Here is a 25,446-nt window from a genome sequence, read left to right as displayed (position 1 = left end):
CACGGGTCAAATCGCTGTACTATCCAGTTTTGGGCCTTTGGTATCTAAAAAAAAAGCAGTTTGAGTGTGTCGCTCACTGTTCAGCCGCAAATATCTCTATTTAAAAAAGTGTGGTATACCCCAGTAAAAAATAACTGTGGTTTTGCCATCCCACGGTAAAAAATCTCTATTATTCAGGTTTTGGTAGTTTTTTCCGTAAAGAAAAACAGTAGTGTCTCCTGACTGTTGTGACACAAAAATATATCTGTTGAAAATAGTCTTGTGTAGGCCCGACATCCCAGTGTGGTTTCGCAGTTCCACGGGTCAAATCGCTGTACTATCCAGTTTTGGGCCTTTGGTATCTAAAAAAAAAGCAGTTTGAGTGTGTCGCTCACTGTTCAGCCGCAAATATTTCTATTTAAAAAAGTGTGGTATACCCCAGTAAACAATAACTGTGGTTTTCCCATCCCACGGTAAAAAATCTCTATTATTCAGGTTTTGGTAGTTTTTTGAGTAAAGAAAAACAGTAGTGTCTCCTGACTGTTGTGACACAAAAAAGTATCTGTTGAAAATAGTCTTGTGTAGGCCCGACATCCCAGTGTGGTTTCGCAGTTCCACGGGTCAAATCGCTGTACTATCCAGTTTTGGGCCTTTGGTATCTAAAAAAAAAGCAGTTTGAGTGTGTCGCTCACTGTTCAGCTGCAAATATCTCTATTTAAAAAAGTGTGGTATACCCCAGTAAACAATAACTGTGGTTTTGCCATCCCATGGTAAAAAATCTCTATTATTCAGGTTTTGGTAGTTTTTTCCGTAAAGAAATACAGTGGTGTCTCCTGACTGTTGTGACACAAAAATATATCTGTTGAAAATAGTCTTGTGTAGGCCCGACATCCCAGTGTGGTTTCGCAGTTCCTCGGGTCAAATCGCTGTACTATCCAGTTTTGGGCCTTTGGTATCTAAAAAAAAAGCAGTTTGAGTGTGTTGCTCACTGTTCAGCCGCAAATATCTCTATTTAAAAAAGTGTGGTATACCCCAGTAAATAATAACTGTGGTTTTGCCATCCCACGGTAAAAATTTCTATTATTCAGGTTTTGGTAGTTTTTTCCGTAAAGAAAAACCGTAGTGTCTCCTGACTTTTGTGACACAAAAATATATCTGTTGAAAATAGTGTTGTGTAGGCCCGACATCCCAGTGTGGTTTCGCAGTTCCACGGGTCAAATCGCTGTACTGTCCAGTTTTGGGCCTTTGGTATCTAAAAAAAAGCAGTTTGAGTGTGTCGCTCACTGTTCAGCCGCAAATATCTCTATTTAAAAAAGTGTCGTATACCCCAGTAAACAATAACTGTGGTTTTGCCATCCCACGGTAAAAAATCTCTGTTATTCAGGTTTTGGTAGTTTTTTCCGTAAAGAAAAACAGTAGTGTCTCCTGACTGTTGTGACACAAAAATATATCTGTTGAAAATAGTGTTGTGTAGGCCCGACATCCCAGTGTGGTTTCGCAGTTCCACGGGTCAAATCGCTGTACTATCCAGTTTTGGGCCTTTGATATCTAAAAAAAAAGCAGTTTGAGTGTGTCGCTCACTGTTCAGTCGCAAATATCTCTATTTAAAAAAGTGTGGTATACCCCAGTAAACAATAACTGTGGTTTTGCCATCCCACGGTAAAAAATCTCTATTATTCAGGTTTTGGTAGTTTTTTCCGTAAAGAAAAACAGTAGTTTCTCCTGACTGTTGTGACACAAAAATATATCTGTTGAAAATAGTCTTGTGTAGGCCCGACATCCCAGTGTGGTTTCACAGTTCCACGGGTCAAATCGCTGTACTATCCAGTTTTGGGCCTTTGGTATCTAAAAAAAAAGCAGTTTGAGAGTGTCGCTCACTGTTCAGCCGCAAATATCTCTATTTAAAAAAGTGTCGTATACCCCAGTAAACAATAACTGTGGTTTTGCCATCCCACGGTAAAAATCTCTATTATTCAGCTTTTGGTAGTTTTTTCCGTAAAGAAAAACAGTAGTGTCTCCTGACTGTTGTGACACAAAAATATATCTGTTGAAAATAGTCTTGTGTAGGCCCGACATCCCAGTGTGGTTTCGCAGTTCCACGGGTCAAATCGCTGTACTATCCAGTTTTGGGCCTTTGGTATCTAAAAAAAAAAGCAGTTTCAGTGTGTCGCTCACTGTTCAGCCGCAAATATCTCTATTTAAAAAAGTTTGGTATACCCCAGTAAAAAATAACTGTGGTTTTGCCATCCCACGGTAAAAAATCTCTATTATTCAGGTTTTGGTAGTTTTTCCGTAAAGAAAAACAGTATTGTCTCCTGACTGTTGTGACACAAAAATATATCTGTTGAAATTAGTCTTGTGTAGGCCCGACATCCCAGTGTGGTTTCGCAGTTCCACGGGTCAAATCACTGTACTATCCAGTTTTGGGCCTTTGGTATCTAAAAAAAAAAGCAGTTTGAGTGTGTCGCTCACTGTTCAGCCACAAATATCTCTATTTAAAAAAGTTTGGTATACCCCAGGAAACAATAACTGTGTTTTTGCCATCCCACGGTAAAAAATCTCTATTATTCAGCATTTGGTAGTTTTTCCGTAAAGAAAAACAGTAGTGTCTCCTGACTGTTGTGACACAAAAATATATCTGTTGAAAATAGTCTTGTGTAGGCCCGACATCCCAGTGTGGTTTCGCAGTTCCACAGGTCAAATCGCTGTACTATCCAGTTTTGGGCCTTTGGTATCTAAAAAAAAAGCAGTTTGAGTGTGTCGCTCACTGTTCAGCCGCAAATATCTCTATTTAAAAAAGTGTGGTATACCTCAGTAAACAATAACTGTGGTTTTGCCATCCCACGGTAAAAAATCTCTATTATTCAGGTTTTGGTAGTTTTTTCCGTAAAGAAAAACAGTAGAGTCTCCTGACTGTTGTGACACAAAAATATATCTGTTGAAAATAGTCTTGTGTAGGCCCGACATCCCAGTGTGGTTTCACAGTTCCACGGGTCAAATCGCTGTACTATCCAGTTTTGGGCCTTTGGTATCTAAAAAAATAAGCAGTTTGAGTGTGTCGCTCACTGTTCAGCCGTAAATATCTCTATTTAAAAAAGCGTGGTATAATCCAGTAAACAATAACTGTGGTTTTGCCATCCCACGGTAAAAAATCTCTATTATTCAGGTTTTGGTAGTTTTTTCCGTAAAGAAAAACAGTAGTGTCTCCTGACTGTTGTGACACAAAAATATATCTGTTGAAAATAGTCTTGTGTAGGCCCGACATCCCAGTGTGGTTTCGCAGTTCCACAGGTCAAATCGCTGTACTATCCAGTTTTGGGCCTTTGGTATCTAAAAAAAAAGCAGTTTGAGTGTGTCGCTCACTGTTCAGCCGCAAATATCTCTATTTAAAAAAGTGTGGTATACCTCAGTAAACAATAACTGTGGTTTTGCCATCCCACGGTAAAAAATCTCTATTATTCAGGTTTTGGTAGTTTTTTGAGTAAAGAAAAACAGTAGTGTCTCCTGACTGTTGTGACACAAAAAAGTATCTGTTGAAAATAGTCTTGTGTAGGCCTGACATCCCAGTGTGGTTTCGCAGTTCCACGGGTCAAATCGCTGTACTATCCAGTTTTGGGCCTTTGGTATCTAAAAAAAAAGCAGTTTGAGAGTGTCGCTCACTGTTCAGCCGCAAATATCTCTATTTAAAAAAGTGTGGTATACCCCAGTAAACAATAACTGTGGTTTTGCCATCCCACGGTAAAAAATCTCTATTATTCAGGTTTTGGTAGTTTTTTCCGTAAAGAAATACAGTGGTGTCTCCTGACTGTTGTGACACAAAAATATATCTGTTGAAAATAGTCTTGTGTAGGCCCGACATCCCAGTGTGGTTTCGCAGTTCCACGGGTCAACTCGCTGTACTATCCAGTTTTGGGCCTTTGGTATCTAAAAAAAAAGCAGTTTGAGTGTGTCGCTCACTGTTCAGCCGCAAATATCTCTATTTAAAAAAGTGTGGTATACCCCAGTAAACAATAACTGTGGTTTTGCCATCCCACGGTAAAAAATCTCTATTATTCAGGTTTTGGTAGTTTTTTCCGTAAAGAAAAACAGTAGAGTCTCCTGACTGTTGTGACACAAAAATATATCTGTTGAAAATAGTCTTGTGTAGGCCCGACATCCCAGTGTGGTTTCACAGTTCCACGGGTCAAATCGCTGTACTATCCAGTTTTGGGCCTTTGGTATCTAAAAAAATAAGCAGTTTGAGTGTGTCGCTCACTGTTCAGCCGTAAATATCTCTATTTGAAAAAGTGTGGTATACCCCAGTAAACAATAACTGTGGTTTTGCCATCCCACGGTAAAAAATCTCTATTATTCAGGTTTTGGTAGTTTTTTGAGTAAAGAAAAACAGTAGTGTCTCCTGACTGTTGTGACACAAAAAAGTATCTGTTGAAAATAGTCTTGTGTAGGCCTGACATCCCAGTGTGGTTTCGCAGTTCCACGGGTCAAATCGCTGTACTATCCAGTTTTGGGCCTTTGGTATCTAAAAAAAAAGCAGTTTGAGAGTGTCGCTCACTGTTCAGCCGCAAATATCTCTATTTAAAAAAGTGTGGTATACCCCAGTAAACAATAACTGTGGTTTTGCCATCCCACGGTAAAAAATCTCTATTATTCAGGTTTTGGTAGTTTTTTCCGTAAAGAAATACAGTGGTGTCTCCTGACTGTTGTGACACAAAAATATATCTGTTGAAAATAGTCTTGTGTAGGCCCGACATCCCAGTGTGGTTTTGCAGTTCCTCGGGTCAAATCGCTGTTTTATCCAGTTTTGGGCCTTTGGTATCTAAAAAAAAAGCAGTTTGAGTGTGTCGCTCACTGTTCAGCCGCAAATATCTCTATTTAAAAAAGTGTGGTATACCCCAGTAAACAATAACTGTGGTTTTGCCATCCCACGGTAAAAATCTCTATTATTCAGGTTTTGGTAGTTTTTTCCGTAAAGAAAAACCGTAGTGTCTCCTGACTGTTGTGACACAAAAATATATCTGTTGAAAACAGTCTTGTGTAGGCCCGACATCCCAGTGTGGTTTCGCAGTTCCACGGCTCAAATCGCTGTACTATCCAGTTTTGGGCCTTTGGTATCTAAAAAAAAAGCAGTTTGAGTGTGTCGCTCACTGTTCAGCCGCAAATATCTCTATTTAAAAACGTGTCGTATACTCCAGTAAACAATAACTGTGGTTTTGCCATCCCACGGTAAAAAATCTCTATTATTCAGGTTTTGGTAGTTTTTTCCGTAAAGAAAAACAGTAGTGTCTCCTGACTGTTGTGACACAAAAATATATCTGTTGAAAATAGTCTTCTGTAGGCCCGACATCTCAGTGTGGTTTCGCAGTTCCACGGGTCAAATCGCTGTACTATCCAGTTTTGGGCCTTTGGTATCTAAAAAAAAAGCAGTTTGAGTGTGTCGCTCACTGTTCAGCCGCAAATATCTCTATTTAAAAAAGTGTGGTATACCCCAGTAAACAATAACTGTGGTTTTGCCATACCACGGTATAAAATCTCTATTATTCAGGTTTTGGTAGTTTTTCCGTAAAGAAAAACAGTATTGTCTCCTGACTGTTGTGACACAAAAATATATCTGTTGAAAATAGTCTTGTGTAGGCCCGACATCCCAGTGTGGTTTCGCAGTTCCACGGGTCAAATCGCTGTACTATCCAGTTTTGGGCCTTTGGTATCCAAAAAAAAAAAGCAGCTTGAGTGTGTCGCTCACTGTTCAGCCGCAAATATCTCTATTTAAAAAAGTTTGGTATACCCCAGGAAACAATAACTGTGTTTTTGCCATCCCACGGTAAAAAATCTCTATTATTCAGCATTTGATAGTTTTTTCCGTAAAGAAAAACAGTAGTGTCTCCTGACTGTTGTGACACAAAAATATATCTGTTGAAAATAGTCTTCTGTAGGCCCGACATCTCAGTGTGGTTTCGCAGTTCCACGGGTCTAATCGCTGTACTATCCAGTTTTGGGCCTTTGGTATCTAAAAAAAAAGCAGTTTGAGTGTGTCGCTCACTGTTCAGCCGCAAATATCTCTATTTAAAAAAGTGTGGTATACCCCAGTAAACAATAACTGTGGTTTTGCCATACCACGGTATAAAATCTCTATTATTCAGGTTTTGGTAGTTTTTCCGTAAAGAAAAACAGTATTGTCTCCTGACTGTTGTGACACAAAAATATATCTGTTGAAAATAGTCTTCTGTAGGCCCGACATCCCAGTGTGGTTTCGCAGTTCCACGGGTCAAATCGCTGTACTATCCAGTTTTTGGGCCTTTGGTATCTAAAAAAAAGCAGTTTGAGTGTGTCGCTCACTGTTCAGCCGCAAATATCTCTATTTAAAAAAGTGTGGTATACCCCAGTAAACAATAACTGTGGTTTTGCCATCCCACGGTAAAAAATCTCTATTATTCAGCTTTTGGTAGTTTTTTCCGTAAAGAAAAACAGTAGTGTCTCCTGACTGTTGTGACACAAAAATATATCTGTTGAAAATAGTCTTGTGTAGGCCCGACATCCCAGTGTGGTTTCGCAGTTCCACGGGTCAAATCGCTGTACTATCCAGTTTTGGGCCTTTGGTATCTAAAAAAAATGCAGTTTGAGTGTGTCGCTCACTGTTCAGCCGCAAATATCTCTATTTAAAAAAGTGTGGTATACCCCAGTAAACAATAACTGTGGTTTTGCCATCCCACGGTAAAAAATCTCTATGATTCAGGTTTTGGTAGTTTTTTCCATAAAGAAGAACTGTAGTGTCTCCTGACTGTTGTGACACAAAAATATATCTGTTGAAAATAGTCTTGTGTAGGCCCGACATCCCAGTGTGGTTTCACAGTTCCACGGGTCAAATCGCTGTACTATCCAGTTTTGGGCCTTTGGTATCTAAAAAAAAAGCAGTTTGAGTGTGTCGCTCACTGTTCAGCCGCAAATATCTCTATTTAAAAAAGTGTGGTATATCCCAGTAAACAATAACTGTGGTTTTGCCATCCCATGGTTAAAAATCTCTATTATTCAGCTTTTGGTAGTTTTTTCCGTAAAGAAAAACAGTAGTGTCTCCTGACTGTTGTGACACAAAAATAAATCTGTTGAAAATAGTCTTGTGTAGGCCCGACATCCCAGTGTGGTTTCACAGTTCCACGGGTCAAATCGCTGTACTATCCAGTTTTGGGCCTTTGGTATCTAAAAAAAAAGCAGTTTGAGTGTGTCGCTCACTGTTCAGCCGCAAATATCTCTATTTAAAAAAGTGTGGTATACCCCAGTAAACAATAACTGTGGTTTTGCCATCCCACGGTAAAAAATCTCTATTATTCAGGTTTTGGTAGTTTTTCCGTAAAGAAAAACAGTATTGTCTCCTGACTGTTGTGACACAAAAATATATCTGTTGAAAATAGTCTTGTGTAGGCCTGACAACCCAGTGTGGTTTCGCAATTCCACGGGTCAAATCGCTGTACTATCCAGTTTTGGGCCTTTGGTATCTAAAAAAAAAGCAGTTTGAGTGTGTCGCTCACTGTTCAGCCGCAAATATCTCTATTTAAAAAAGTGTGGTATACCCCAGTAAACAATAACTGTGGTTTTGCCATCCCACGGTAAAAAATCTCTATTATTCAGGTTTTGGTAGTTTTTTCCGTAAAGAAAATCAGTAGTGTCTCCTGACTGTTGTGACACAAAAATATATCTGTTGAAAATAGTCTTCTGTAGGCCCGACATCCCAGTGTGGTTTCGCAGTTCCACGGGTCAAATCGCTGTACTATCCAGTTTTGGGCCTTTGGTATCTAAAAAAAAAGCAGTTTGAGTGTGTCGCTCACTGTTCAGCCGCAAATATCTCTACTTAAAAAAGTGTGGTATACCCCAGTAAACAATAACTGTGGTTTTGCCATCCCACGGTAAAAAATCTCTATTATTCAGGTTTTGGTAGTTTTTCCGTAAAGACAAACAGTATTGTCTCCTGACTGTTGTGACACAAAAATATATCTGTTGAAAATAGTCATGTGTAGGCCCGACATCCCAGTGTGGTTTCGCAGTTCCACGGGTCAAATCGCTGTACTATCCAGTTTTTGGGCCTTTGGTATCTAAAAAAAAAAGCAGTTTGAGTGTGTCGCTCACTGTTCAGCCGCAAATATCTCTATTTAAAAAAGTGTGGTATACCCCAGTAAACAATAACTGTGGTTTTGCCATCCCACGGTAAAAAATCTCTATTATTCAGGTTTTGGTAGTTTTTTAGTAAAGAAAAACAGTAGTGTCTCCTGACTGTTGTGACACAAAAAAGTATCTGTAGAAAATAGTCTTGTGTAGGCCCAACATCCCAGTGTGGTTTCGCAGTTCCACGGGTCAAATCGCTGTACTATCCAGTTTTGGGCCTTTGGTATCTAAAAAAAAAGCAGTTTGAGTGTGTCGCTCACTGTTCAGCCGCAAATATCTCTATTTAAAAAAGTGTGGTATACCCCAGTAAACAATAACTGTGGTTTTGCCATCCCACGGTAAAAAATCTCTATTATTCAGGTTTTGGTAGTTTTTTAGTAAAGAAAAACAGTAGTGTCTCCTGACTGTTGTGACACAAAAAAGTATCTGTTGAAAATAGTCTTGTGTAGGCCCAACATCCCAGTGTGGTTTCGCAGTTCCACGGGTCAAATCGCTGTACTATCCAGTTTTGGGCCTTTGGTATCTAAAAAAAAAGCAGTTTGAGTGTGTCGCTCACTGTTCAGCCGCAAATATCTCTATTTAAAAAAGTGTGGTATACCCCAGTAAACAATAACTGTGGTTTTGCCATCCCACGGTAAAAAATCTCTATTATTCAGGTTTTGGTCGTTTTTTCCGTAAAGAAATACAGTGGTGTCTCCTGACTGTTGTGACGCAAAAATATATCTTTTGAAAATAGTCTTGTGTAGGCCCGACATCCCAGTGTGGTTTTGCAGTTCCTCGGGTCAAATCGCTGTACTCTCCAATTTTGGGCCTTTGGTATCTAAAAAAAAAGCAGTTTGCGTGTGTCGCTCACTGTTCAGCCGCAAATATCTCTATTTAAAAAAGTGTCGTATACCCCAGTAAACAATAACTGTGGTTTTGCCATCCCACGGTAAAAAATCTCTATTATTCAGGTTTTGGTAGTTTTTTCCGTAAAGAAAAACAGTAGTGTCTCCTGACTGTTGTGACACAAAAATATATCTGTTGAAAATAGTCTTGTGTAGGCCCGACATCCCAGTGTGGTTTCGCAGTTCCACGGGTCAAATCGCTGTACTATCCAGTTTTGGGCCTTTGGTATCTAAAAAAAAAGCAGTTTGAGTGTGTCGCTCACTGTTCAGCCGCAAATATCTCTATTTAAAAAAGTGTGGTATACCCCAGTAAACAATAACTGTGGTTTTGCCATCCCACGGTAAAAAATCTCTATTATTCAGGTTTTGGTAGTTTTTTCCGTAAAGAAAAACAGTAGTGTCTCATGACTGTTGTGACACAAAAATATATCTGTTGAAAATAGTCTTGTGTAGGCCCGACATCCCAGTGTGGTTTCGCAGTTCCACGGGTCAACTCGCTGTACTATCCAGTTTTGGGCCTTTGGTATCTAAAAAAAAAGCAGTTTGAGTGTGTCGCTCACTGTTCAGCCGCAAATATCTCTATTTAAAAAAGTGTGGTATACCCCAGTAAACAATAACTGTGGTTTTGCCATCCCACGGTAAAAAATCTCTATTATTCAGGTTTTAGTAGTTTTTTCCGTTAAGAAAAACAGTAGAGTCTCCTGACTGTTGTGACACAAAAATATATCTGTTGAAAATAGTCTTGTGTAGGCCCGACATCCCAGTGTGGTTTCACAGTTCCACGGGTCAAATCGCTGTACTATCCAGTTTTGGGCCTTTGGTATCTAAAAAAATAAGCAGTTTGAGTGTGTCGCTCACTGTTCAGCCGCAAATATCTCTATTTAAAAAAGTGTGGTATACCCCAGTAAACAATAACTGTGGTTTTGCCATCCCACGGTAAAAAATCTCTATTATTCAGGTTTTGGTAGTTTTTCCGTAAAGAAAAACAGTATTGTCTCCTCACTGTTGTGATACAAAAATATATCTGTTGAAAATAGTCTTGTGTAGGCCCGACATCCCAGTGTGGTTTCGCAGTTCCACGGGTCAAATCGCTGTACTATCCAGTTTTGGGCCTTTGGTATCTAAAAAAAAAAGCAGTTTGAGTGTGTCGCTCACTGTTCAGCCGCAAATATCTCTAATTAAAAAAGTGTCGTATACCCCAGTAAACAATAACTGTGGTTTTGCCATCCCACGGTAAAAAATCTCTATTATTCAGGTTTTGGTAGTTTTTTCCGTAAAGAAAAACAGTAGTGTCTCCTGACTGTTGTGACACAAAAATATATCTGTTGAAAATAGTCTTGTGTAGGCCCGACATCCCAGTGTGGTTTCGCAGTTCCACTGGTCAAATCGCTGTACTCTCCAGTTTTGGGCCTTTGGTATCTAAAAAAAAAGCAGTTTGAGTGTGTCGCTCACTGTTCAGCCGCAAATATCTCTATTTAAAAAAGTGTGGTATACCCCAGTAAACAATAACTGTGGTTTTGCCATCCCACGGTAAAAAATCTCTATTATTCAGGTTTTGGTAGTTTTTTCCGTAAAGAAATACAGTGGTGTCTCCTGACTGTTGTGACACAAAAATATATCTGTTGAAAATAGTCTTGTGTAGGCCCGACATCCCAGTGTGGTTTTGCAGTTCCTCGGGTCAAATCGCTGTTTTATCCAGTTTTGGGCCTTTGGTATCTAAAAAAAAAGCAGTTTGAGTGTGTCGCTCACTGTTCAGCCGCAAATATCTCTATTTAAAAAAGTGTGGTATACCCCAGTAAACAATAACTGTGGTTTTGCCATCCCACGGTAAAAATCTCTATTATTCAGGTTTTGGTAGTTTTTTCCGTAAAGAAAAACCGTAGTGTCTCCTGACTGTTGTGACACAAAAATATATCTGTTGAAAACAGTCTTGTGTAGGCCCGACATCCCAGTGTGGTTTCGCAGTTCCACGGCTCAAATCGCTGTACTATCCAGTTTTGGGCCTTTGGTATCTAAAAAAAAAGCAGTTTGAGTGTGTCGCTCACTGTTCAGCCGCAAATATCTCTATTTAAAAAAGTGTCGTATACTCCAGTAAACAATAACTGTGGTTTTGCCATCCCACGGTAAAAAATCTCTATTATTCAGGTTTTGGTAGTTTTTTCCGTAAAGAAAAACAGTAGTGTCTCCTGACTGTTGTGACACAAAAATATATCTGTTGAAAATAGTCTTCTGTAGGCCCGACATCTCAGTGTGGTTTCGCAGTTCCACGGGTCAAATCGCTGTACTATCCAGTTTTGGGCCTTTGGTATCTAAAAAAAAAGCAGTTTGAGTGTGTCGCTCACTGTTCAGCCGCAAATATCTCTATTTAAAAAAGTGTGGTATACCCCAGTAAACAATAACTGTGGTTTTGCCATACCACGGTATAAAATCTCTATTATTCAGGTTTTGGTAGTTTTTCCGTAAAGAAAAACAGTATTGTCTCCTGACTGTTGTGACACAAAAATATATCTGTTGAAAATAGTCTTGTGTAGGCCCGACATCCCAGTGTGGTTTCGCAGTTCCACGGGTCAAATCGCTGTACTATCCAGTTTTGGGCCTTTGGTATCCAAAAAAAAAAAGCAGCTTGAGTGTGTCGCTCACTGTTCAGCCGCAAATATCTCTATTTAAAAAAGTTTGGTATACCCCAGGAAACAATAACTGTGTTTTTGCCATCCCACGGTAAAAAATCTCTATTATTCAGCATTTGATAGTTTTTTCCGTAAAGAAAAACAGTAGTGTCTCCTGACTGTTGTGACACAAAAATATATCTGTTGAAAATAGTCTTCTGTAGGCCCGACATCTCAGTGTGGTTTCGCAGTTCCACGGGTCTAATCGCTGTACTATCCAGTTTTGGGCCTTTGGTATCTAAAAAAAAAGCAGTTTGAGTGTGTCGCTCACTGTTCAGCCGCAAATATCTCTATTTAAAAAAGTGTGGTATACCCCAGTAAACAATAACTGTGGTTTTGCCATACCACGGTATAAAATCTCTATTATTCAGGTTTTGGTAGTTTTTCCGTAAAGAAAAACAGTATTGTCTCCTGACTGTTGTGACACAAAAATATATCTGTTGAAAATAGTCTTCTGTAGGCCCGACATCCCAGTGTGGTTTCGCAGTTCCACGGGTCAAATCGCTGTACTATCCAGTTTTTGGGCCTTTGGTATCTAAAAAAAAGCAGTTTGAGTGTGTCGCTCACTGTTCAGCCGCAAATATCTCTATTTAAAAAAGTGTGGTATACCCCAGTAAACAATAACTGTGGTTTTGCCATCCCACGGTAAAAAATCTCTATTATTCAGCTTTTGGTAGTTTTTTCCGTAAAGAAAAACAGTAGTGTCTCCTGACTGTTGTGACACAAAAATATATCTGTTGAAAATAGTCTTGTGTAGGCCCGACATCCCAGTGTGGTTTCGCAGTTCCACGGGTCAAATCGCTGTACTATCCAGTTTTGGGCCTTTGGTATCTAAAAAAAATGCAGTTTGAGTGTGTCGCTCACTGTTCAGCCGCAAATATCTCTATTTAAAAAAGTGTGGTATACCCCAGTAAACAATAACTGTGGTTTTGCCATCCCACGGTAAAAAATCTCTATTATTCAGGTTTTGGTAGTTTTTTCCGTAAAGAAAAACAGTAGTGTCTCCTGACTGTTGTGACACAAAAATATATCTGTTGAAAATAGTCTTGTGTAGGCCCGACATCCCAGTGTGGTTTCGCAGTTCCACGGGTCAAATCGCTGTACTATCCAGTTTTGGGCCTTTGGTATCTAAAAAAAAAGCAGTTTGAGTGTGTCGCTCACTGTTCAGCCGCAAATATCTCTATTTAAAAAAGTGTGGTATACCCCAGTAAACAATAACTGTGGTTTTGCCATCCCACGGTAAAAAATCTCTATTATTCAGGTTTTGGTAGTTTTTTCCGTAAAGAAAAACAGTAGTGTCTCATGACTGTTGTGACACAAAAATATATCTGTTGAAAATAGTCTTGTGTAGGCCCGACATCCCAGTGTGGTTTCGCAGTTCCACGGGTCAACTCGCTGTACTATCCAGTTTTGGGCCTTTGGTATCTAAAAAAAAAGCAGTTTGAGTGTGTCGCTCACTGTTCAGCCGCAAATATCTCTATTTAAAAAAGTGTGGTATACCCCAGTAAACAATAACTGTGGTTTTGCCATCCCACGGTAAAAAATCTCTATTATTCAGGTTTTAGTAGTTTTTTCCGTTAAGAAAAACAGTAGAGTCTCCTGACTGTTGTGACACAAAAATATATCTGTTGAAAATAGTCTTGTGTAGGCCCGACATCCCAGTGTGGTTTCACAGTTCCACGGGTCAAATCGCTGTACTATCCAGTTTTGGGCCTTTGGTATCTAAAAAAATAAGCAGTTTGAGTGTGTCGCTCACTGTTCAGCCGCAAATATCTCTATTTAAAAAAGTGTGGTATACCCCAGTAAACAATAACTGTGGTTTTGCCATCCCACGGTAAAAAATCTCTATTATTCAGGTTTTGGTAGTTTTTCCGTAAAGAAAAACAGTATTGTCTCCTCACTGTTGTGATACAAAAATATATCTGTTGAAAATAGTCTTGTGTAGGCCCGACATCCCAGTGTGGTTTCGCAGTTCCACGGGTCAAATCGCTGTACTATCCAGTTTTGGGCCTTTGGTATCTAAAAAAAAAAGCAGTTTGAGTGTGTCGCTCACTGTTCAGCCGCAAATATCTCTAATTAAAAAAGTGTCGTATACCCCAGTAAACAATAACTGTGGTTTTGCCATCCCACGGTAAAAAATCTCTATTATTCAGGTTTTAGTAGTTTTTTCCGTAAAGAAAAACAGTAGTGTCTCCTGACTGTTGTGACACAAAAATATATCTGTTGAAAATAGTCTTGTGTAGGCCCGACATCCCAGTGTGGTTTCGCAGTTCCACTGGTCAAATCGCTGTACTCTCCAGTTTTGGGCCTTTGGTATCTAAAAAAAAAGCAGTTTGAGTGTGTCGCTCACTGTTCAGCCGCAAATATCTCTATTTAAAAAAGTGTGGTATACCCCAGTAAACAATAACTGTGGTTTTGCCATCCCACGGTAAAAAATCTCTATTATTCAGGTTTTGGTAGTTTTTTCCGTAAAGAAATACAGTGGTGTCTCCTGACTGTTGTGACACAAAAATATATCTGTTGAAAATAGTCTTGTGTAGGCCCGACATCCCAGTGTGGTTTTGCAGTTCCTCGGGTCAAATCGCTGTTTTATCCAGTTTTGGGCCTTTGGTATCTAAAAAAAAAGCAGTTTGAGTGTGTCGCTCACTGTTCAGCCGCAAATATCTCTATTTAAAAAAGTGTGGTATACCCCAGTAAACAATAACTGTGGTTTTGCCATCCCACGGTAAAAATCTCTATTATTCAGGTTTTGGTAGTTTTTTCCGTAAAGAAAAACCGTAGTGTCTCCTGACTGTTGTGACACAAAAATATATCTGTTGAAAACAGTCTTGTGTAGGCCCGACATCCCAGTGTGGTTTCGCAGTTCCACGGCTCAAATCGCTGTACTATCCAGTTTTGGGCCTTTGGTATCTAAAAAAAAAGCAGTTTGAGTGTGTCGCTCACTGTTCAGCCGCAAATATCTCTATTTAAAAAAGTGTCGTATACTCCAGTAAACAATAACTGTGGTTTTGCCATCCCACGGTAAAAAATCTCTATTATTCAGGTTTTGGTAGTTTTTTCCGTAAAGAAAAACAGTAGTGTCTCCTGACTGTTGTGACACAAAAATATATCTGTTGAAAATAGTCTTCTGTAGGCCCGACATCTCAGTGTGGTTTCGCAGTTCCACGGGTCAAATCGCTGTACTATCCAGTTTTGGGCCTTTGGTATCTAAAAAAAAAGCAGTTTGAGTGTGTCGCTCACTGTTCAGCCGCAAATATCTCTATTTAAAAAAGTGTGGTATACCCCAGTAAACAATAACTGTGGTTTTGCCATACCACGGTATAAAATCTCTATTATTCAGGTTTTGGTAGTTTTTCCGTAAAGAAAAACAGTATTGTCTCCTGACTGTTGTGACACAAAAATATATCTGTTGAAAATAGTCTTGTGTAGGCCCGACATCCCAGTGTGGTTTCGCAGTTCCACGGGTCAAATCGCTGTACTATCCAGTTTTGGGCCTTTGGTATCCAAAAAAAAAAAGCAGCTTGAGTGTGTCGCTCACTGTTCAGCCGCAAATATCTCTATTTAAAAAAGTTTGGTATACCCCAGGAAACAATAACTGTGTTTTTGCCATCCCACGGTAAAAAATCTCTATTATTCAGCATTTGATAGTTTTTTCCGTAAAGAAAAACAGTAGTGTCTCCTGACTGTTGTGACACAAAAATATATCTGTTGAAAATAGTCTTCTGTAGGCCCGACATCTCAGTGTGGTTTCGCAGTTCCACGGGTCTAATCGCTGTACTATCCAGTTTTGGGCCTTTGGTATCTAAAAAAAAAGCAGTTTGAGTGTGTCGCTCACTGTTCAGCCGCAAATATCTCTATTTAAAAAAGTGTGGTATACCCCAGTAAACAATAACTGTGGTTTTGCCATACCACGGTATAAAATCTCTATTATTCAGGTTTTGGTAGTTTTTCCGTAAAGAAAAACAGTATTGTCTCCTGACTGTTGTGACACAAAAATATATCTGTTGAAAATAGTCTTCTGTAGGCCCGACATCCCAGTGTGGTTTCGCAGTTCCACGGGTCAAATCGCTGTACTATCCAGTTTTTGGGCCTTTGGTATCTAAAAAAAAGCAGTTTGAGTGTGTCGCTCACTGTTCAGCCGCAAATATCTCTATTTAAAAAAGTGTGGTATACCCCAGTAAACAATAACTGTGGTTTTGCCATCCCACGGTAAAAAATCTCTATTATTCAGCTTTTGGTAGTTTTTTCCGTAAAGAAAAACAGTAGTGTCTCCTGACTGTTGTGACACAAAAATATATCTGTTGAAAATAGTCTTGTGTAGGCCCGACATCCCAGTGTGGTTTCGCAGTTCCACGGGTCAAATCGCTGTACTATCCAGTTTTGGGCCTTTGGTATCTAAAAAAAATGCAGTTTGAGTGTGTCGCTCACTGTTCAGCCGCAAATATCTCTATTTAAAAAAGTGTGGTATACCCCAGTAAACAATAACTGTGGTTTTGCCATCCCACGGTAAAAAATCTCTATGATTCAGGTTTTGGTAGTTTTTTCCATAAAGAAGAACTGTAGTGTCTCCTGACTGTTGTGACACAAAAATATATCTGTTGAAAATAGTCTTGTGTAGGCCCGACATCCCAGTGTGGTTTCACAGTTCCACGGGTCAAATCGCTGTACTATCCAGTTTTGGGCCTTTGGTATCTAAAAAAAAAGCAGTTTGAGTGTGTCGCTCACTGTTCAGCCGCAAATATCTCTATTTAAAAAAGTGTGGTATATCCCAGTAAACAATAACTGTGGTTTTGCCATCCCATGGTTAAAAATCTCTATTATTCAGCTTTTGGTAGTTTTTTCCGTAAAGAAAAACAGTAGTGTCTCCTGACTGTTGTGACACAAAAATAAATCTGTTGAAAATAGTCTTGTGTAGGCCCGACATCCCAGTGTGGTTTCACAGTTCCACGGGTCAAATCGCTGTACTATCCAGTTTTGGGCCTTTGGTATCTAAAAAAAAAGCAGTTTGAGTGTGTCGCTCACTGTTCAGCCGCAAATATCTCTATTTAAAAAAGTGTGGTATACCCCAGTAAACAATAACTGTGGTTTTGCCATCCCACGGTAAAAAATCTCTATTATTCAGGTTTTGGTAGTTTTTCCGTAAAGAAAAACAGTATTGTCTCCTGACTGTTGTGACACAAAAATATATCTGTTGAAAATAGTCTTGTGTAGGCCTGACAACCCAGTGTGGTTTCGCAATTCCACGGGTCAAATCGCTGTACTATCCAGTTTTGGGCCTTTGGTATCTAAAAAAAAAGCAGTTTGAGTGTGTCGCTCACTGTTCAGCCGCAAATATCTCTATTTAAAAAAGTGTGGTATACCCCAGTAAACAATAACTGTGGTTTTGCCATCCCACGGTAAAAAATCTCTATTATTCAGGTTTTGGTAGTTTTTTCCGTAAAGAAAATCAGTAGTGTCTCCTGACTGTTGTGACACAAAAATATATCTGTTGAAAATAGTCTTCTGTAGGCCCGACATCTCAGTGTGGTTTCGCAGTTCCACGGGTCAAATCGCTGTACTATCCAGTTTTGGGCCTTTGGTATCTAAAAAAAAAGCAGTTTGAGTGTGTCGCTCACTGTTCAGCCGCAAATATCTCTACTTAAAAAAGTGTGGTATACCCCAGTAAACAATAACTGTGGTTTTGCCATCCCACGGTAAAAAATCTCTATTATTCAGGTTTTGGTAGTTTTTCCGTAAAGACAAACAGTATTGTCTCCTGACTGTTGTGACACAAAAATATATCTGTTGAAAATAGTCATGTGTAGGCCCGACATCCCAGTGTGGTTTCGCAGTTCCACGGGTCAAATCGCTGTACTATCCAGTTTTTGGGCCTTTGGTATCTAAAAAAAAAGCAGTTTGAGTGTGTCGCTCACTGTTCAGCCGCAAATATCTCTATTTAAAAAAGTGTGGTATACCCCAGTAAACAATAACTGTGGTTTTGCCATCCCACGGTAAAAAATCTCTATTATTCAGGTTTTGGTAGTTTTTTAGTAAAGAAAAACAGAAGTGTCTCCTGACTGTTGTGACACAAAAAAGTATCTGTAGAAAATAGTCTTGTGTAGGCCCAACATCCCAGTGTGGTTTCGCAGTTCCACGGGTCAAATCGCTGTACTATCCAGTTTTGGGCCTTTGGTATCTAAAAAAAAAGCAGTTTGAGTGTGTCGCTCACTGTTCAGCCGCAAATATCTCTATTTAAAAAAGTGTGGTATACCCCAGTAAACAATAACTGTGGTTTTGCCATCCCACGGTAAAAAATCTCTATTATTCAGGTTTTGGTAGTTTTTTAGTAAAGAAAAACAGTAGTGTCTCCTGACTGTTGTGACACAAAAAAGTATCTGTTGAAAATAGTCTTGTGTAGGCCCAACATCCCAGTGTGGTTTCGCAGTTCCACGGGTCAAATCGCTGTACTATCCAGTTTTGGGCCTTTGGTATCTAAAAAAAAAGCAGTTTGAGTGTGTCGCTCACTGTTCAGCCGCAAATATCTCTATTTAAAAAAGTGTGGTATACCCCAGTAAACAATAACTGTGGTTTTGCCATCCCACGGTAAAAAATCTCTATTATTCAGGTTTTGGTCGTTTTTTCCGTAAAGAAATACAGTGGTGTCTCCTGACTGTTGTGACGCAAAAATATATCTTTTGAAAATAGTCTTGTGTAGGCCCGACATCCCAGTGTGGTTTCGCAGTTCCTCGGGTCAAATCGCTGTACTCTCCAATTTTGGGCCTTTGGTATCTAAAAAAAAAGCAGTTTGCGTGTGTCGCTCACTGTTCAGCCGCAAATATCTCTATTTAAAAAAGTGTCGTATACCCCAGTAAACAATAACTGTGGTTTTGCCATCCCACGGTAAAAAATCTCTATTATTCAGGTTTTGGTAGTTTTTTCCGTAAAGAAAAACAGTAGTGTCTCCTGACTGTTGTGACACAAAAATATATCTGTTGAAAATAGTCTTGTGTAGGCCCGACATCCCAGTGTGGTTTCGCAGTTCCACGGGTCAAATCGCTGTACTATCCAGTTTTGGGCCTTTGGTATCTAAAAAAAAAGCAGTTTGAGTGTGTCGCTCACTGTTCAGCCGCAAATATCTCTATTTAAAAAAGTGTGGTATACCCCAGTAAACAATAACTGTGGTTTTGCCATCCCACGGTAAAAAATCTCTATTATTCAGGTTTTGGTAGTTTTTTCCGTAAAGAAAAACAGTAGTGTCTCATGACTGTTGTGACACAAAAATATATCTGTTGAAAATAGTCTTGTGTAGGCCCGACATCCCAGTGTGGTTTCGCAGTTCCACGGGTCAACTCGCTGTACTATCCAGTTTTGGGCCTTTGGTATCTAAAAAAAAAGCAGTTTGAGTGTGTCGCTCACTGTTCAGCCGCAAATATCTCTATTTAAAAAAGTGTGGTATACCCCAGTAAACAATAACTGTGGTTTTGCCATCCCACGGTAAAAAATCTCTATTATTCAGGTTTTAGTAGTTTTTTCCGTTAAGAAAAACAGTAGAGTCTCCTGACTGTTGTGACACAAAAATATATCTGTTGAAAATAGTCTTGTGTAGGCCCGACATCCCAGTGTGGTTTCACAGTTCCACGGGTCAAATCGCTGTACTATCCAGTTTTGGGCCTTTGGTATCTAAAAAAATAAGCAGTTTGAGTGTGTCGCTCACTGTTCAGCCGCAAATATCTCTATTTAAAAAAGTGTGGTATACCCCAGTAAACAATAACTGTGGTTTTGCCATCCCACGGTAAAAAATCTCTATTATTCAGGTTTTGGTAGTTTTTCCGTAAAGAAAAACAGTATTGTCTCCTCACTGTTGTGATACAAAAATATATCTGTTGAAAATAGTCTTGTGTAGGCCCGACATCCCAGTGTGGTTTCGCAGTTCCACGGGTCAAATCGCTGTACTATCCAGTTTTGGGCCTTTGGTATCTAAAAAAAAAAGCAGTTTGAGTGTGTCGCTCACTGTTCAGCCGCAAATATCTCTAATTAAAAAAGTGTCGTATACCCCAGTAAACAATAACTGTGGTTTTGCCATCCCACGGTAAAAAATCTCTATTATTCAGGTTTTGGTAGTTTTTTCCGTAAAGAAAAACAGTAGTGTCTCCTGACTGTTGTGACACAAAAATATATCTGTTGAAAATAGTCTTGTGTAGGCCCGACATCCCAGTGTGGTTTCGCAGTTCCACGGGTCAAATCGCTGTACTCTCCAGTTTTGGGCCTTTGGTATCTAAAAAAAAAGCAGTTTGAGTGTGTCGCTCACTGTTCAGCCGCAAATATCTCTATTTAAAAAAGTGTGGTATACCCCAGTAAACAATAACTGTGGTTTTGCCATCCCACGGTAAAAAATCTCTATTATTCAGGTTTTGGTAGTTTTTTCCGTAAAGAAAAACAGTAGTGTCTCATGACTGTTGTGACACAAAAATATATCTGTTGAAAATAGTCTTGTGTAGGCCCGACATCCCAGTGTGGTTTCGCAGTTCCACGGGTCAACTCGCTGTACTATCCAGTTTTGGGCCTTTGGTATCTAAAAAAAAAGCAGTTTGAGTGTGTCGCTCACTGTTCAGCCGCAAATATCTCTATTTAAAAAAGTGTGGTATACCCCAGTAAACAATAACTGTGGTTTTGCCATCCCACGGTAAAAAATCTCTATTATTCAGGTTTTAGTAGTTTTTTCCGTTAAGAAAAACAGTAGAGTCTCCTGACTGTTGTGACACAAAAATATATCTGTTGAAAATAGTCTTGTGTAGGCCCGACATCCCAGTGTGGTTTCACAGTTCCACGGGTCAAATCGCTGTACTATCCAGTTTTGGGCCTTTGGTATCTAAAAAAATAAGCAGTTTGAGTGTGTCGCTCACTGTTCAGCCGCAAATATCTCTATTTAAAAAAGTGTGGTATACCCCAGTAAACAATAACTGTGGTTTTGCCATCCCACGGTAAAAAATCTCTATTATTCAGGTTTTGGTAGTTTTTTCCGTAAAGAAAAACAGTATTGTCTCCTCACTGTTGTGATACAAAAATATATCTGTTGAAAATAGTCTTGTGTAGGCCCGACATCCCAGTGTGGTTTCGCAGTTCCACGGGTCAAATCGCTGTACTATCCAGTTTTAGGCCTTTGGTATCTAAAAAAAAAAGCAGTTTGAGTGTGTCGCTCACTGTTCAGCCGCAAATATCTCTATTTAAAAAAGTTTGGTATACCCCAGGAAACAATAACTGTGTTTTTGCCATCCCACGGTAAAAAATCTCTATTATTCAGCATTTGGTAGTTTTTTCCGTACATAAAAACAGTAGTGTCTCCTGACTGTTGTGACACAAAAATATATCTGTTGAAAATAGTCTTGTGTAGGCCTGACATCCCAGTGTGGTTTCGCAGTTCCACGGGTCAAATCGCTGTACTATCCAGTTTTTGGGCCTTTGGTATCTAAAAAAAAAAGCAGTTTGAGTGTGTCGCTCACTGTTCAGCCGCAAATATCTCTATTTAAAAAAGTGTGGTATACCCCAGTAAACAAAAACTGTGGTTTTGCCATCCCACGGTAAAAAATCTCTATTATTCAGGTTTTGGTAGTTTTTTCCGTAAAGAAAAACAGTAGTGTCTCCTGACTGTTGTGACACAAAAATATATCTGTTGAAAATAGTCTTGTGTAGGCCCGACATCCCAGTGTGGTTTTGCAGTTCCTCGGGTCAAATCGCTGTTTTATCCAGTTTTGGGCCTTTGGTATCTAAAAAAAAAGCAGTTTGAGTGTGTCGCTCACTGTTCAGCCGCAAATATCTCTATTTAAAAAAGTGTGGTATACCCCAGTAAACAATAACTGTGGTTTTGCCATCCCACGGTAAAAATCTCTATTATTCAGGTTTTGGTAGTTTTTTCCGTAAAGAAAAACCGTAGTGTCTCCTGACTGTTGTGACACAAAAATATATCTGTTGAAAACAGTCTTGTGTAGGCCCGACATCCCAGTGTGGTTTCGCAGTTCCACGGCTCAAATCGCTGTACTATCCAGTTTTGGGCCTTTGGTATCTAAAAAAAAAGCAGTTTGAGTGTGTCGCTCACTGTTCAGCCGCAAATATCTCTATTTAAAAAAGTGTCGTATACTCCAGTAAACAATAACTGTGGTTTTGCCATCCCACGGTAAAAAATCTCTATTATTCAGGTTTTGGTAGTTTTTTCCGTAAAGAAAAACAGTAGTGTCTCCTGACTGTTGTGACAAAAAAATATATCTGTTGAAAATAGTCTTGTGTAGGCCCGACATCCCAGTGTGGTTTCGCAGTTACACGGGTCAACTCGCTGTACTATCCAGTTTTGGGCCTTTGGTATCTAAAAAAAAAGCAGTTTGAGTGTGTCGCTCACTGTTCAGCCGCAAATATCTCTATTTAAAAAAGTGTGGTATACCCCAGTAAACAATAACTGTGGTTTTGCCATCCCACGGTAAAAAATCTCTATTATTCAGGTTTTGGTAGTTTTTTCCGTAAAGAAAAACAGTAGTGTCTCCTGACTGTTGTGACACAAAAATATATCTGTTGAAAATAGTCTTGTGTAGGCCCGACATCCCAGTGTGGTTTCGCAGTTCCACGGGTCAAATCGCTGTACTATCCAGTTTTGGGCCTTTGGTATCTAAAAAAAATGCAGTTTGAGTGTGTCGCTCACTGTTCAGCCGCAAATATCTCTATTTAAAAAAGTGTGGTATACCCCAGTAAACAATAACTGTGGTTTTGCCATCCCACGGTAAAAAATCTCTATGATTCAGGTTTTGGTAGTTTTTTCCATAAAGAACAACTGTAGTGTCTCCTGACTGTTGTGACACAAAAATATATCTGTTGAAAATAGTCTTGTGTAGGCCCGACATCCCAGTGTGGTTTCACAGTTCCACGGGTCAAATCGCTGTACTATCCAGTTTTGGGCCTTTGGTATCTAAAAAAAAAGCAGTTTGAGTGTGTCGCTCACTGTTCAGCCGCAAATATCTCTATTTAAAAAAGTGTGGTATATCCCAGTAAACAATAACTGTGGTTTTGCCATCCCATGGTTAAAAATCTCTATTATTCAGCTTTTGGTAGTTTTTTCCGTAAAGAAAAACAGTAGTGTCTCCTGACTGTTGTGACACAAAAATAAATCTGTTGAAAATAGTCTTGTGTAGGCCCGACATCCCAGTGTGGTTTCACAGTTCCACGGGTCAAATCGCTGTACTATCCAGTTTTGGGCCTTTGGTATCTAAAAAAAAAGCAGTTTGAGTGTGTCGCTCACTGTTCAGCCGCAAATATCTCTATTTAAAAAAGTGTGGTATACCCCAGTAAACAATAACTGTGGTTTTGCCATCCCACGGTAAAAAATCTCTATTATTCAGGTTTTGGTAGTTTTTCCGTAAAGAAAAACAGTATTGTCTCCTGACTGTTGTGACACAAAAATATATCTGTTGAAAATAGTCTTGTGTAGGCCTGACAACCCAGTGTGGTTTCGCAATTCCACGGGTCAAATCGCTGTACTATCCAGTTTTGGGCCTTTGGTATCTAAAAAAAAAGCAGTTTGAGTGTGTCGCTCACTGTTCAGCCGCAAATATCTCTATTTAAAAAAGTGTGGTATACCCCAGTAAACAATAACTGTGGTTTTGCCATCCCACGGTAAAAAATCTCTATTATTCAGGTTTTGGTAGTTTTTTCCGTAAAGAAAATCAGTAGTGTCTCCTGACTGTTGTGACACAAAAATATATCTGTTGAAAATAGTCTTCTGTAGGCCCGACATCTCAGTGTGGTTTCGCAGTTCCACGGGTCAAATCGCTGTACTATCCAGTTTTGGGCCTTTGGTATCTAAAAAAAAAGCAGTTTGAGTGTGTCGCTCACTGTTCAGCCGCAAATATCTCTACTTAAAAAAGTGTGGTATACCCCAGTAAACAATAACTGTGGTTTTGCCATCCCACGGTAAAAAATCTCTATTATTCAGGTTTTGGTAGTTTTTCCGTAAAGACAAACAGTATTGTCTCCTGACTGTTGTGACACAAAAATATATCTGTTGAAAATAGTCATGTGTAGGCCCGACATCCCAGTGTGGTTTCGCAGTTCCACGGGTCAAATCGCTGTACTATCCAGTTTTTGGGCCTTTGGTATCTAAAAAAAAAGCAGTTTGAGTGTGTCGCTCACTGTTCAGCCGCAAATATCTCTATTTAAAAAAGTGTGGTATACCCCAGTAAACAATAACTGTGGTTTTGCCATCCCACGGTAAAAAATCTCTATTATTCAGGTTTTGGTAGTTTTTTAGTAAAGAAAAACAGTAGTGTCTCCTGACTGTTGTGACACAAAAAAGTATCTGTAGAAAATAGTCTTGTGTAGGCCCAACATCCCAGTGTGGTTTCGCAGTTCCACGGGTCAAATCGCTGTACTATCCAGTTTTGGGCCTTTGGTATCTAAAAAAAAAGCAGTTTGAGTGTGTCGCTCACTGTTCAGCCGCAAATATCTCTATTTAAAAAAGTGTGGTATACCCCAGTAAACAATAACTGTGGTTTTGCCATCCCACGGTAAAAAATCTCTATTATTCAGGTTTTGGTAGTTTTTTAGTAAAGAAAAACAGTAGTGTCTCCTGACTGTTGTGACACAAAAAAGTATCTGTTGAAAATAGTCTTGTGTAGGCCCAACATCCCAGTGTGGTTTCGCAGTTCCACGGGTCAAATCGCTGTACTATCCAGTTTTGGGCCTTTGGTATCTAAAAAAAAAGCAGTTTGAGTGTGTCGCTCACTGTTCAGCCGCAAATATCTCTATTTAAAAAAGTGTGGTATACCCCAGTAAACAATAACTGTGGTTTTGCCATCCCACGGTAAAAAATCTCTATTATTCAGGTTTTGGTCGTTTTTTCCGTAAAGAAATACAGTGGTGTCTCCTGACTGTTGTGACGCAAAAATATATCTTTTGAAAATAGTCTTGTGTAGGCCCGACATCCCAGTGTGGTTTCGCAGTTCCTCGGGTCAAATCGCTGTACTCTCCAATTTTGGGCCTTTGGTATCTAAAAAAAAAGCAGTTTGCGTGTGTCGCTCACTGTTCAGCCGCAAATATCTCTATTTAAAAAAGTGTCGTATACCCCAGTAAACAATAACTGTGGTTTTGCCATCCCACGGTAAAAAATCTCTATTATTCAGGTTTTGGTAGTTTTTTCCGTAAAGAAAAACAGTAGTGTCTCCTGACTGTTGTGACACAAAAATATATCTGTTGAAAATAGTCTTGTGTAGGCCCGACATCCCAGTGTGGTTTCGCAGTTCCACGGGTCAAATCGCTGTACTATCCAGTTTTGGGCCTTTGGTATCTAAAAAAAAAGCAGTTTGAGTGTGTCGCTCACTGTTCAGCCGCAAATATCTCTATTTAAAAAAGTGTGGTATACCCCAGTAAACAATAACTGTGGTTTTGCCATCCCACGGTAAAAAATCTCTATTATTCAGGTTTTGGTAGTTTTTTCCGTAAAGAAAAACAGTAGTGTCTCATGACTGTTGTGACACAAAAATATATCTGTTGAAAATAGTCTTGTGTAGGCCCGACATCCCAGTGTGGTTTCGCAGTTCCACGGGTCAACTCGCTGTACTATCCAGTTTTGGGCCTTTGGTATCTAAAAAAAAAGCAGTTTGAGTGTGTCGCTCACTGTTCAGCCGCAAATATCTCTATTTAAAAAAGTGTGGTATACCCCAGTAAACAATAACTGTGGTTTTGCCATCCCACGGTAAAAAATCTCTATTATTCAGGTTTTAGTAGTTTTTTCCGTTAAGAAAAAC

The sequence above is a fragment of the Phyllobates terribilis genome, unplaced genomic scaffold (assembly GCF_046119375.1).
Source record: "Phyllobates terribilis strain yellow unplaced genomic scaffold, ASM4611937v1 Scaffold_1__5_contigs__length_1240528914, whole genome shotgun sequence".
NCBI lineage: Eukaryota > Metazoa > Chordata > Amphibia > Anura > Dendrobatidae > Phyllobates > Phyllobates terribilis.
Note: the sequence above shows the minus strand (reverse complement) of the source record.